This window comes from Pelophylax lessonae, assembly GCF_965119305.1.
Source record: "Pelophylax lessonae genome assembly, chromosome: 3".
In the NCBI taxonomy this organism is placed as follows: Eukaryota; Metazoa; Chordata; class Amphibia; order Anura; family Ranidae; genus Pelophylax; species Pelophylax lessonae.
Genome location: NC_138770.1, coordinates 113,630,596 through 113,643,294, shown reverse-complemented (window position 1 = coordinate 113,643,294; position 12,699 = coordinate 113,630,596).

Here is a 12,699-nt window from a genome sequence, read left to right as displayed (position 1 = left end):
GTCAGATCATGATTACCAGCAGCCATCCATTTGTTCCACTCTTCTCGCATAAAGACTTAAAATGGTTTGTTGATGGAAACGTCAAGAGGTTGCAACTGGCTGGTAAGACCCCCAGGAATTATAGCTAGAGGAGTCTTCACTTCTTTAAAGCACTTTTTTGTAGGTTCGCTAATATGTGCTCTAAACTGGTCAAGCACTAATAAGGCAGGTTTTTTCAGAAGCCCTCCAGGACGTTTGGACCACACTATTTCAACCCATACTCTCATTCCATTTTTGTCCATCCATCCTTTCTCATGAACATGTACAATAACTCCTTGTGGAATCACTTCTTTTGGAAATGTTTTCCTTTTGAAAATTAACATGGGCATCAATTTGGTGCCGTCTGCACAGCAGGACAGCACAACCATGTAAGGGGTTTTCTCATGTCCTGAGGTTTCTCACTGTTATGGTTTTGGCACCTTTCAGATCAACAGTCCTTTTAGATGGTACATCAAAGGTTAGCGGGACTTCATCCCTATTCCTAATCTGGCCAATTTCAAATCCATTTTTCTTCCTGGCATCAATTACAAATTTATGAAAAGACAGAATCTTAGATTCATAGTCTTTTGGCATTTTTTGTGCAATTCTAGTTTTGGTGCGCATAACAAGGGCACATCGCTTCATAAATCTGTAGCACCACGACGGCGATCCAGTAAAATCCTGAATGCCTTTTTCTACAGCAATGCGTTTGGCTTCACATTTTATCATTTTTGTAGAGACGAGAAGCCATTATTCCGGTGACCTGTGATCCATTCTTTCATGTCCGCGTCTAACTGTGGCCACTTTGCAGCATGCCCACGAAAAGTGTGCTTACTTTTATCTGCTTTTTGCAGCTGATGCTCCTGTTTCCTCCACTCTCTTATCATTTTTTCAGTTGGAGATGGCCCAAAATGTCTCGCCGCTGCTCTGTTTCCATGCTCTTTAGCATATTTTACTATCTCCAGTTTAAAAGGAATTTTATATGCTAGTCTTTTCTGCTTTATCATCCTTGTACGGTATGTAGAATGAGGTGGTGGTATTTTTCTGCAGGTGGGTACTGCTGGCGAGCACTGCTGGCAGGTATTTCTGGCAGGTAATGCTGGCTGGTACTGCTGGCTGATACTTCTGGCTGGTACTGCTGTCAGGTAATGCTGGCAGGTAATGCTGGCAGGTAATGCTGGTGGGTACTGCTGGCTGGTACTGTTGGCTGGTACTGCTGGATAGTTCTGCTGGCGGATAATGCTGGCTGGTACTGCTGGAGGGTACTGCAGGCTGGTACTGCTGGCTGGTACTGCTGGCGGGTATTGCTGGCGGGTACTGCAGGCTGGTACTGCTGGCTGGTGCTGCTGGCAGGTACTGCTGGCGGGTACTGCTGGCTGTCACTGCAGGTGAGTACTGCTGGCTGGTACTGCTCGCGGGTATTGCTGGCTGGTACTGCTGGTGGGTATTGCTGGCTGGTACTGCTGGCATGTACGGTAATGGTGGCTGATACTGCTAGCGGGTACTGCTGGCGGGTAATGCTGGCTGGTACTGCAGGTGGGAATTGCTGGCTGGTACTGCTGGCAGGTAATGCTGGCTGGTACTGCTTGCAGGTATTGCTGGCTGGTACTGCTGGCAGGTATTGCTGGCTGGTACTGCTGGCTGATACTGCTGGCAGGTACTGCTGGCTGGTACTGCTGGCTGGTACTGCTGGCTAGTACTGCTGGCTGGTACTGCTGGCTGGTACTGCTGGTGGGTATTGCTGGTGGGTATTGCTGGCAGGTACAGTAATGCTGGCTGATACTGCTAGCGGGTACTGCTGGCTGGTACTGCTGGTGGGTACTGCTGGCTGGTACTGCTGGCTAGTACTGCTGGCTAGTACTGCTGGTGGGTATTGCTGGCTGGTACTGCTGGCGGGTACTGCTGGCTAGTACTGCTGGCAGGTATTGCTGGCGAGTACTGCTGGTGAGTATTGCTGGCTGGTACTGCTGGCAGATAATGCTGGCTGGTACTGCTGGCTGATACTGCTGGCGGGTAATTTCCAGCTGGTACTGCTGGCGGGTACTGCTCCAGGGAGACTGGGAGACTTGGGGACACCGGGACACCACACCAGGGAGACTGGGAGACTCGGTAACACCGCAGAGAGCCTCGGGGATACTGCCCGGTACAAAAAATGAAGGGAGATTTAATCAGTATTCGCTCCATAAGACGCACATACAATTCCCCCCATTTTCGGGGGGGGGGGGAAAAGTGTGTCTTATGGAGCAAAAAATATAGTAAATAAAATAAACAGGAAAAAAAAAATTAAATCGCACCCTTCGCCAAGAGCTCGCACACGAAAGAAAACGCATACGTAACTTGTGCCCGCAAATGAAAGCGGTGTTCAAACCACACATGTAGGGTATCGACACGATCGCCAGAGCAAGAACAATAATTCTAAAAAAGAGCTACTCTGTAACTCTAAACTGGTAACCGTTAAAACATTTTTAAATCATCGCCTATGGAGATTTTTATGTACCGTAATTTGTCGCCATTCCGCAGGTGTGCGCAATTTTAAACCATAATGTTAGGTATCTTTTTACTCAGCGTGACATCATCTTTCACAATATACAAAAATGGGCTAACTTTACGGTTTAGTTTTTTTTATATGCAGTGAAATGTATTTTTTCCCATAAAAATGGTGCTTGAAAGACCGCTGCGCAAATACCGCGTGACAAAAAATATTGCAACGACCGCCATTTTATTTTCCAGAGTGTTTGCTAATAAAATGTATATATATATATATATATATATATATATATATATAATGTTTGGGGGTTCTAAGTAATTTTCTAGCTAAAAACACAGATTTTAACTTGTAAACAGCATGTGTCAGAAATGGGCCCGGTCCAGAAGTGGTCAACATGCTGAAATAGCTCAGTCAGGAGTGCGTTAGACAGACAATCTAAAGCCGGATACACACTATACAATTTTCTTTAGATTTTTTCCTTTAGATATACCAAAACCATATAATATGAGGTCACACCTAGACACTTTTAATTTGGATGCAATCAGGCAGGCCCTTGCATTACATAGTGTGTATCCAGCTTAAAGGTCCTTGGTTCAATCCTAGATTGTGGCAGCTGTTGGGGTGTTCCCAGGAGTTTGAGGAAGTGGAATCAATCTGTATCAGCCATATAGAGAGTGATATATGGAGATCTGATGAGTGATCCATTTGCCTATAAAATCATGAGCATTTCTAATCTTTTATTGTAATAAACTTGGATATGGGCAGCCGGGTGTAAACAAACTCTGCTGTCAGATATTGTGGGTTTTGGTGCGCTGCCCTTTATTCATTTATTTATTGGATTACCAAGATGTGAATCACTCTACGGCAGGGGTATGCAACCTTAGAGACCAGATCATCTACTTTAACAACATGGGAGAAGTCAAAGATCACTGGGTGCAATGCTCCCCCCCCCCTCACTGCCCTATTTAAACCTATAACTGTACTAGCTCACCGCAATCACGTGCATTTTAATTATAGGTTTAAATCAGACGGTGAGGAGGCAACATATTATCACCTCTTCAGAGAAGCAACAGCGCCTGCTGCACTGTTGTGAATGAGCCCTTACTTACATTCAGTGGCGGCACCTTTAGGGCTAGTTCACATGTGAGGTCGGAGAGTAATATGCGGCAACCAGCTCCTTCGGCAGATGTCTGCCAGCTCCTTCGGTAGATGTCTGCACTGCATTTGATGCTGTGAGGAAGGCGGGTCAGCAAGCTGAGGACATGACCTACCAGTCACCTGGCTGTGTTTGACTGGTATATTGCTATTGCCAGGTTGCTGACCCCCACCATTAGGCTTCATGCACACGGAGCACCTGTTTAACCACTATGAACGTCTTTTCTCCTGACAGGAGAAAAGCTGCTTAAAAAATGCAGTTAAAGCGTTTAGGTGTATCAAGCCCTTTATGGATTCCATTGGCCAGAATATTGATCTGTTCTCACCATGGGAATGCGTTAATGCCCAAACACTAGATGCAACTACTGTTAAGGTGCGTTTACACATGTTTATGTGACCCTAGCATTTTTTTCTGGCCTTCAGCTCCTCTTCTTAACACACCTAATGTGGTTTTTCTTTTCAGCCTATAAACACGCCTCCTCTAATACGCATGTTAATGCATGTTATTGCTTGGACACATAGACTTACATAGAGAGGCTTTTACATTCTGGAAAAAAAAAAAAAAAGCAGCATTTTGTAAGCCCCGTGTACATGAGGCCTAAGTGTTTAGCTACTCTTAGTTGTTAGAGGTTTGTCTATAGTTCAAGTATCACATGCATTTAACTGTGCCAAACTAAGCACCTTGGAGAAGTGGCTTCAGAATGGTCACACATGATGGAGGGAGTCTGCCAGAAAGAGGAATAAGGCATTACCCCTTAGACATAATGAGCATTTAACCCTTGCAGTATGGGTGCCACTTCACAGGTAAACTTTTTCCTGCCTGGATTGGAGCTTTGAGCTCACAGGGAAACTAAGGGTGCATTCACACCTGAGCATTTTGTAGCTCAAAAAGCAAAATCCCATTTATTCCAATGGCCCCTGTTCACATCTGAGTGTAAATGGGGTCATTGTATTTAATGGAATTTTGCTGGTAGAGCATTTTTGAGCTCCAACCTACAAAAGGCTCAGGTGTGAATGATGCCTTAAAGTAAATCCGTTCAAAACACCCCTAAACAACCTATAGTATTAGTTCAAACTTTAAGGGCATTGGCAAGCTTTCTAACTCTTAGCACTCCTATCTTTTTTTATGGAGGGGGGGCGATATAGAGAGGACCTTGCTGTAGAGCTCCACATTCACACACAAAATGCCATCAAATACCAGTTGCCAATACCTGCCCAACATTGCTAGAAAGATAGAAATGAAAGCATCACAAATCAGCTCCCTGTTATATTATCAGCAGCGTTAAACTTGCACTTCGTCCACAAATCCAGAACAAGGATCTATCAGAGGGGTTGGTTGTCTCCAGCCTCCATGTCGCTCCTACCCTTCATTTTACCTAGTCACCCTCAGGCACTAATGTACCACATGTAGACTTCTAATGGGTTGTCTCCAGCCTCCATGTCGCTCCTACCCTTCATTTTACCTAGTCACCCTCAGGCACTAATGTACCACATGTAGACTTCTAATGGGGAACAAAGATGTTCTCTCCCTCTCACTTCAGGCCAACTCTGGATTACCTCATATAAATATTCTTATAAATGTCCTGTACATCCCCCTCCGCACACTGAGGTGCTGCTGGAACCCCCAACTCTGAACCCCGATAGGGTTACTGTACTGTACACCCTTGTACCCCTAAAGCTCTCCCCCCTCCCACCCCAATCTCTGAGCCCCAACAGGGTCACTGTATTGTACACCCAGTACCCCCAGAGCTCCCCTGTCCTCACACCCCAATCTCTGACCCCCGATAGGGTCACTGTATTGTACACCCTGTACCCCCAGAGCTCTCCCTACTCACACCCCAATCTCTGAGCCCCGATAGGGTCACTGTATTGTACACCCTGTACCACCAGAGCTCTCCCTCCTCACACCCCAATCTCTGAGACCCGATAGGGTCACTGTATTGTACACCCGGTACCACCAGAGCTCTCCTCTCTCACACCCCAATCTCTGAGCCCCAATAGGGTCACTGTATTGTACACCCTGTACCACCAGAGCTCTCCCTCCTCACACCCCAATCTCTGACACCCGATAGGGTCACTGTATTGTACACCCTGTACCACCAGAGCTCTCCCCCCCTCACACACCAATCTCTGAGCCCCAATAGGGTCACTGTATTGTACACCCAGTACCCCCAGAGCTCCCCCGTCCTCACACCCCAATCTCTGACACCTGATAGGGTCACTGTATTGTACACCCTGTACCACCAGAGCTCTCCCTCCTCACACCCCAATCTCTGAGCCCCAATAGGGTCACTGTATTGTACACCCTGTACCACCAGAGCTCTCCCCCCCCTCACACCCCAATCTCTGAGCCCCGATAGGGTCACTGTATTGTACACCCTGTACCACCAGAGCTCTCCCTCCTCACACCCCAATCTCTGAGCCCTGATAGGGTCACTGTATTGTACACCCTGTACCACCAGAGCTCTCACCCCCTCACACCCCAATCTCTGAGCCTGATAAGTTCACCTGTACTGTTCCCCCCTGTACCCCCAGAACTCCCCTTCCCCCACACCCCAATCTCCGACCCCCGATAGGGTCACTGTACTGTACACCCCTGTAGCCCCAGAGCTTCCCCCCTCACACCCATATCTCTGACCATCGATAGGGTCACTGTACTATACACCATGTACCCCCAGAGCTCTCCCCCCTCACACCACAATCTCTGAGCCCCAATAGGGTCACTGTACACCCCTGTACCCCCAGAGCTCCCCCTCACACCCCAATCTCTGACCACTGATAGGGTCATTATACTGTACACCATGTACCCCCAGAACTATTCCCCCTCACACCCCAATCTCTGAGCCCATGTAGGGTCACTGTACACCCTGTACCCCCAGAGCTCTCCTCCCTCACACTCCAATATCTGACCACCGATAGGGTCACTGTACTGTACACCCTGTACCCCCAGAGCTCTCCTCCCTCACACCCCAATCTCTGACCACCGATAGGGTCACTGTACTGTACACCCTGTAGCCTCAGAGCTCTCCCCCCTCACACCCCAATAGGGTCACTGTACCCCCCAGCCTTCCACTTATACACAGATCTCAGGCTACTCCTGTTGCTAGGTTACCAGCCACCATTTCCTTAGAGGCCCAATGCAGCCAAAATACATCCTTTAAAACCTCAATATGATAAATATATACATATGTACAGAATGAAATCTATCATTTTATATATGTACATTAGAAAAATGTCATAAATAATAAAGGGACAGGCTAATTACATAACAGTACATTATACATACATCTGGACAGTCTAGGACAGGCATGGCACACGCAGATAAAACAGTGGGCCCCACCGAGACAACAACATCTTCTAGGGACTACATTATGTCCTAGGGCACAGGTGTCAAACACAAGGCCCGCCAGGCCATTTCATGTGGCCCTCGCACCTCTCCTACAGCTGTGACACCCCCCTTGTCTCTGCCCTCACCTTCTGTAGTCGGCAGCAGAGAGGACAGAACTCCTTTGCCAGATCCTGTACTCCTCTGTGCAGCTGCAGAAAGGCTCCTCTTTGCCCACCCCCCCCTTCCCAGCAGTTTGCAGCAGAGAGGAGGGCAGAACTCCTCCTGCAGATCCTGCACCTCTCTGTGCAGCTGCAACCCCACCTTGCCTTTGCCTCCCCTGGTCTTAGCATTCAGCAGACCCTGGAGGCTTACTCCAGCCCTTCTCTGGTTCTCCTCCAGACTCGGCACTTCTTCCCAGATCCACCCGCATCTTCTTCTTGGCAGCAGCACAAGGTAAGGGGGTGCATTGTGATGTAAGGAAGGGTGGGAGACTTTTGACTTCTGATGGTGGGGGGATTCTTGAAATCCCATGTAAGGGTGAAACGGGGCGTGGGGTGCTCTGGACATCTAATCCTACAGATATAACCGACCCTTTGAGGGCAACCATAATTCTGATGCGGCCCACGATTCAATTGAGTTTGACACCCCTGTCCTAGGGGGTTCATTCAATTTAACACAGTGAAGGGGTCCCCAGTATGTTCAAAAACATTGCAGCTTTGAACTATTGTGAATAGTTATAAAGCCTTACCTTGTAGGTCTCAGCTGTGTAGTTATAAATCCAAAGCCTTGTAGGCCTCAGCTGTGCCCCATCCTGTCCTGTTGCTAGGATGTTCCAACCAATGGAAGCTCACCACCAGCATTACAGGGGAGAATTTCCCTCATTAAAACCTCTAAAGTTTACACTGCGTTCTCTCTCTCACAACACTGCTGAGCTCACCCACTGCTGTGCCATTTGGTCCTCTCAGAGTCCTGGCTGAAACAAGACTTCAGTTAGCAGCCCCCACATCCTGCCTTGTTGCTAGGTCACCGAACGCTGTGCCATTATGGCCCCTCAGAGTCCTGACTAAAAAAACTCCAGTTAGCAGCCCCTACATCCTGCCTTGTTGCTAGCTCACCCACCGCTGTGCCATTATGGCCCCTCAGGGTCCTGGCTGAAAAACTCCAGTTAGCAGCCCCCACATCCTGCCTTGCTGCTAGCACAGGAAAACAATTGGTCTTTGCTCCTGTGCTGCTGACAGTTGTCTTCCAAAAGCTTTCACATCCTAGCAACAGTCAGGACATGGGGGTTGCTAACTGGGAGTTTTTCAGCCATGGCTTCTGAGGTAGACCAATTGGCCTACCAGTATGACAATAAAATAAATTAATATTTGACAAAGCTGTACAGTTTTTTAATATCTACTGGAGTCCTCTAACTGCACTGGCTATTTTCAAGAAAAGGTAACCAGCCCATAGCACACCATTCCTGGCCTAAGATCAAATGGCAACCTACATATACTGTATATCCAGCATATTCCAAGTCATGAAAGGGTTAATTCACCTTTACCAAAAAGTGCCTATGCAGATAAGGGGTATCTGAAGCTGAAAACAAACTGAGCAGGTTTGACCAATGTTGAATATTGCCCTTGCTATAGGCCATTTATGTACCTTCTGAAGCCTGACTGGAATACTCGCAGGACTTTACTAGGACATTGCTAAGTAAGGCCTAGTCAATACTGCTCCCCTCCACCATCACAGAAGTAAGCTCTCGAATGTAGAGCTCCGAGCTACTGCATCAGGGGAAAGAGAGTGCATGTAAGGGTTTGGATCAGAGAAAGAGCTCGCTCCTGTGATGGTGGAGGTTAACAGTAATGGCTAGGCCTCACTTAGCAACGTCCTGGGAGTAATCCAGTCAGGCTTCATGAGGTACATAAATGGCCTACACCTATAGCGAGGGCATTATTCAACTTTAGATAGAGCTGCAGAGTTTCTTATTATCTACAGACGCCCCTTATCTGCATAGGCAGTTCTTTGGTACAGATAAACCATCCCTTTAACCTCACTGGGAAGGTTGTACTTCAAACCAGGATGTATAACACGTCACCGCAAAAATAAACCATGCAGTGAATGTTTATCTTACCTCCAGATCGTCTCCTAAATCTACTTATGAAAACGAAATGCAAACCCCCCATCTAACCAGATGTCCTCTAAACCCTAACCTGGGTCTGAGGAAACTCTTGTCAGTGTTTTTCCCCTCAGCTGCTTTTTACTGCATACAATGCAGGGCCACAAAAGTTGATTCTGTACTTCCTTCACAACAACATGTACTATATTGGATCATTGTATACAGGAAAAATATTGTAAACCTTGGGGCTCATTCACACAGGCACTTATGAAGTGACGTTTGTTTACTTTTTGTACTAGTGCTGAGCAGTGTGGAATCAGCCTATATAAAGTGAATGGACATGCGTTTGCTATACAGACTCTGCCACACAGTTTTGACCCAGAGGCACAAGCACTGCACTTGGTCCTGCGTATCTGTCCCTGCGGGTGAGTCCATACAGCCAATATGTGTCACTTAAAATAGAGTGCCTGCACACAGCTCAGCATTAGTGCCTGCACACAGCGCCAGGCGCTGGTCCACCCCAGACTGGAGGAAGACCAACACTCTCGACACCCAGTACGAGCGAGGGGAGAATCCCCTGGACTCACACCAGGCGAAATAAGCCTTCCAGGTACGGTAATGGATTTTACTGGAGAAGGTCTTTCTAGCCCTAACAAGGGTAGGGATGACCTCAGAAGAAAGACCCAGGCCGTTAAAGCCAGCGACCGTAAAGCAGGATGGAAGATCGGACCCTGAGACAGGAGATCTTCCCGCAGAGGCAGACGCCACGGAGGCGCCACTGCCAGGTGAACAACAACGGCGTACCAGGACCGGCGTGGCCAGTCCGGAGCCACCAGAATCACCAGGTGCAGTTCCGAGACCAATCTGCGGAGGAACCGGGATAGTAACTGAATCGGAGGAAAGGCATACATCAGACGATACTGATAAGGGGCTACTAACGCATCTGAGGCGTCCGCCAACGGATCGCGTGTTCTTGCTACGAACCTTTCCACCTTTTGATGCGAACAGATCCACGTCCGGGGATCCCCACCTCGCGCACAGCATTCGAAGGACCTCCGGGTGTAGGGACCATTCCCCCTGGTCCAGGGTCTGGCGGCTCAGATAGTCGGCCTGCCAATTCTCCACACCCGGAATGTGAACTGCCGAGATCGCCGGGACATGAGCCTAGGCCCAAGACAGAATGTCGGTCACCTCCCGGGCCGCCCGAGCACTCCTGGTGCCCCCTTGGTGGTTGATGTAAGCCACCGCGGTAGCATTGTCCGTCTGTACCCGGACAGGGCGGCCCCGAAGACGGCCCGACCACTGGAAGAGACAGAGTTTTATCGCTCGCAGTTTCCAGCACATTTATCGGGAGGGAGGACTCTTCCTCCGACCAAGTACCCTGGGCAGACAGGTTGCCCAGGACTCTACCCCAGCCCGACAGGCTGGCATCCGTGATAATCACCGTCCACACCAACGGACGGACGGACTTGCCTTATGCCACCGACATGGATTGGAGCCACCACAGAAGAGCCAATCTGGTCTGACGACTCAAGGAGACACACAGATCCAGGGACTGAGGCAGTCCGTCCAGAATCATTCCCAGGTAGGGAAGACGAAGCGATGGAGACAATGTCGATTTTTGAACGTTGATGGTCCATCCGAACTCCTGGAGCGTCTGTACCGTGGTGAACAGATCGCGCACTAGGTCCTGGCTGGCACGTGATCTCAGAAGTAGATCGTCCAGGTAACCCAAGACCGCAATGCCCTGAGCCCTCAGCAGGCCCAGAACCGGCGCCAACACCTTGGTAAACACCCTTGGTGCCGAAGCGAGACCGAAAGGTAACGCCACAAACTGGTAGTGGTCCTCTGCGATAGCAAACCGAAGGTACCGCTGATGACCCTCGAAAATGGGGATGTGCAGGTACGCATCTTTCAGATCTATCGAGGCCAGGAATTTCCCTGGACTCAAGGAGGCCACCACCGAACAGAGAGACTCCATACGGAACTTCCGAACACGCACGAAGCGGTTCAGCGCTTTCAGGTCCAGAATAGGACGCACTTTGCCCTCCTTTCAGTCATTCGTAATGCCAGGGCGAACCATAGCTGAACGTTCGATGGGGGGCTGGGGGTCCATCTGACCCTTTTGCCCTGGAGAACCAGGGCGGCCAGTCTGAATCCCAGCACCGCATGATCCATCTTCATCCGAAGAGAAGCCTAACACTAGAAGCTGACAAAATAAACAGCTAGTAAAGTAAGAAAAAAACTGACATTTTCAAAAAAAATCAAAGAAAAGATTAGGAAGGCTGAGACTGAAGCCCCAGCACAGGGAAGCCTGACTACTCCTGACGCTAGGCAGATTAAAACTGAGTTGGGAGTGGTGATGCAGGGGGGTATTGACCAGATGGGACAGCCCCCATGGGTGTGTATATACTAATGCCTTTTGTCTTTGGACTAAGTCTATATGCCTAGCTCAGTGGTTCTTAACCTTGTTGGAGGTACTGAACCCCACCAGTTTCATATGCGCATTCACCGAACCCTTCTTAATTGAAAAAATAAAATATGATTTTTTCAAATTCAAAACATAGGTATATATTTAGGTATATATTTATACATAGGTGCACAAAATGAACAAAACCATTAAAAAATAAAACCAAAAAAAAAAAAAGGCTCCATAGCTCAGGGGTTAGAGCACTGGTCTTGTAAACCAGGGGTCGCGAGTTCAAATCTCGCTGGGGCCTCCCTGCAAGTGTTGGCGACTGTATCTCAAAAAAAAAAAACATTAAGAACAAAGAACAAAACCATTAAAACATGGGGTGTCAGGAGGGCACACACTGGGGTTGGGGGGGTTGGGAGGGCATACTATGGGGTGTCAGGAGAGAACACACTGAGGGGGGAGGTGTTGGGAGGGCATACTATGGGGTATCAGGAGGGCACACACTGGGGGGGCTGGGAGGACATACCATGGGGTGTCAGGAGGGAACACACTGGGGGGAGGTGTTGGGAGGGCATTCCATGGGGTATCAGGAGGACATACACTGGGGGCGGGGGGGTTTTGGGAGGGCATACTATGGGGTATCAGGAGGGCACACACTGGGGGGGTTGGGAGGACATAGCATGGGGTGTCAAGAGGGAACACACTTTGGGGAGGTGTTTGGAGGGCATACCATGGGGTGTTAGGAGGGCACACATTGGGGGGAGGTGTTGGGAGAGCATTCCATGGGGTATCAGGAGGGCACACACCAGGGGGTATTCACAATGCTTTATTGAGCTAAATGAAAAGGACATGCATTTCCATCTGTCAGCTAACAGCACCTCTATGCTAAGCTGCAGTAACTCAGCAGACGTAGCATAGAGGTCCTTGTAAACGGCGGCGGGAATAAGGGGCGGAGCCTCAGCGGGAGAAGGGGGCGGGGGCCTCGGTGGGAAGAAGGGGCGGAGTCTCAGCCTCGGCAGGAAGAAGGTGAGTGCCGAAGTGTGTGCTGAATAGGAGGGGGATGGGGCAGCTGCATATGAGGAATTCATCTTTCCCTAGCTCCCTGTCCCCTTCAGTGCTCTCCACCCCCTTGGTTTTCCCTGCCCGCCCCCCAAGTGCTACCTGTCCCCCCCCCCAGTGCTCTCCACCACCTG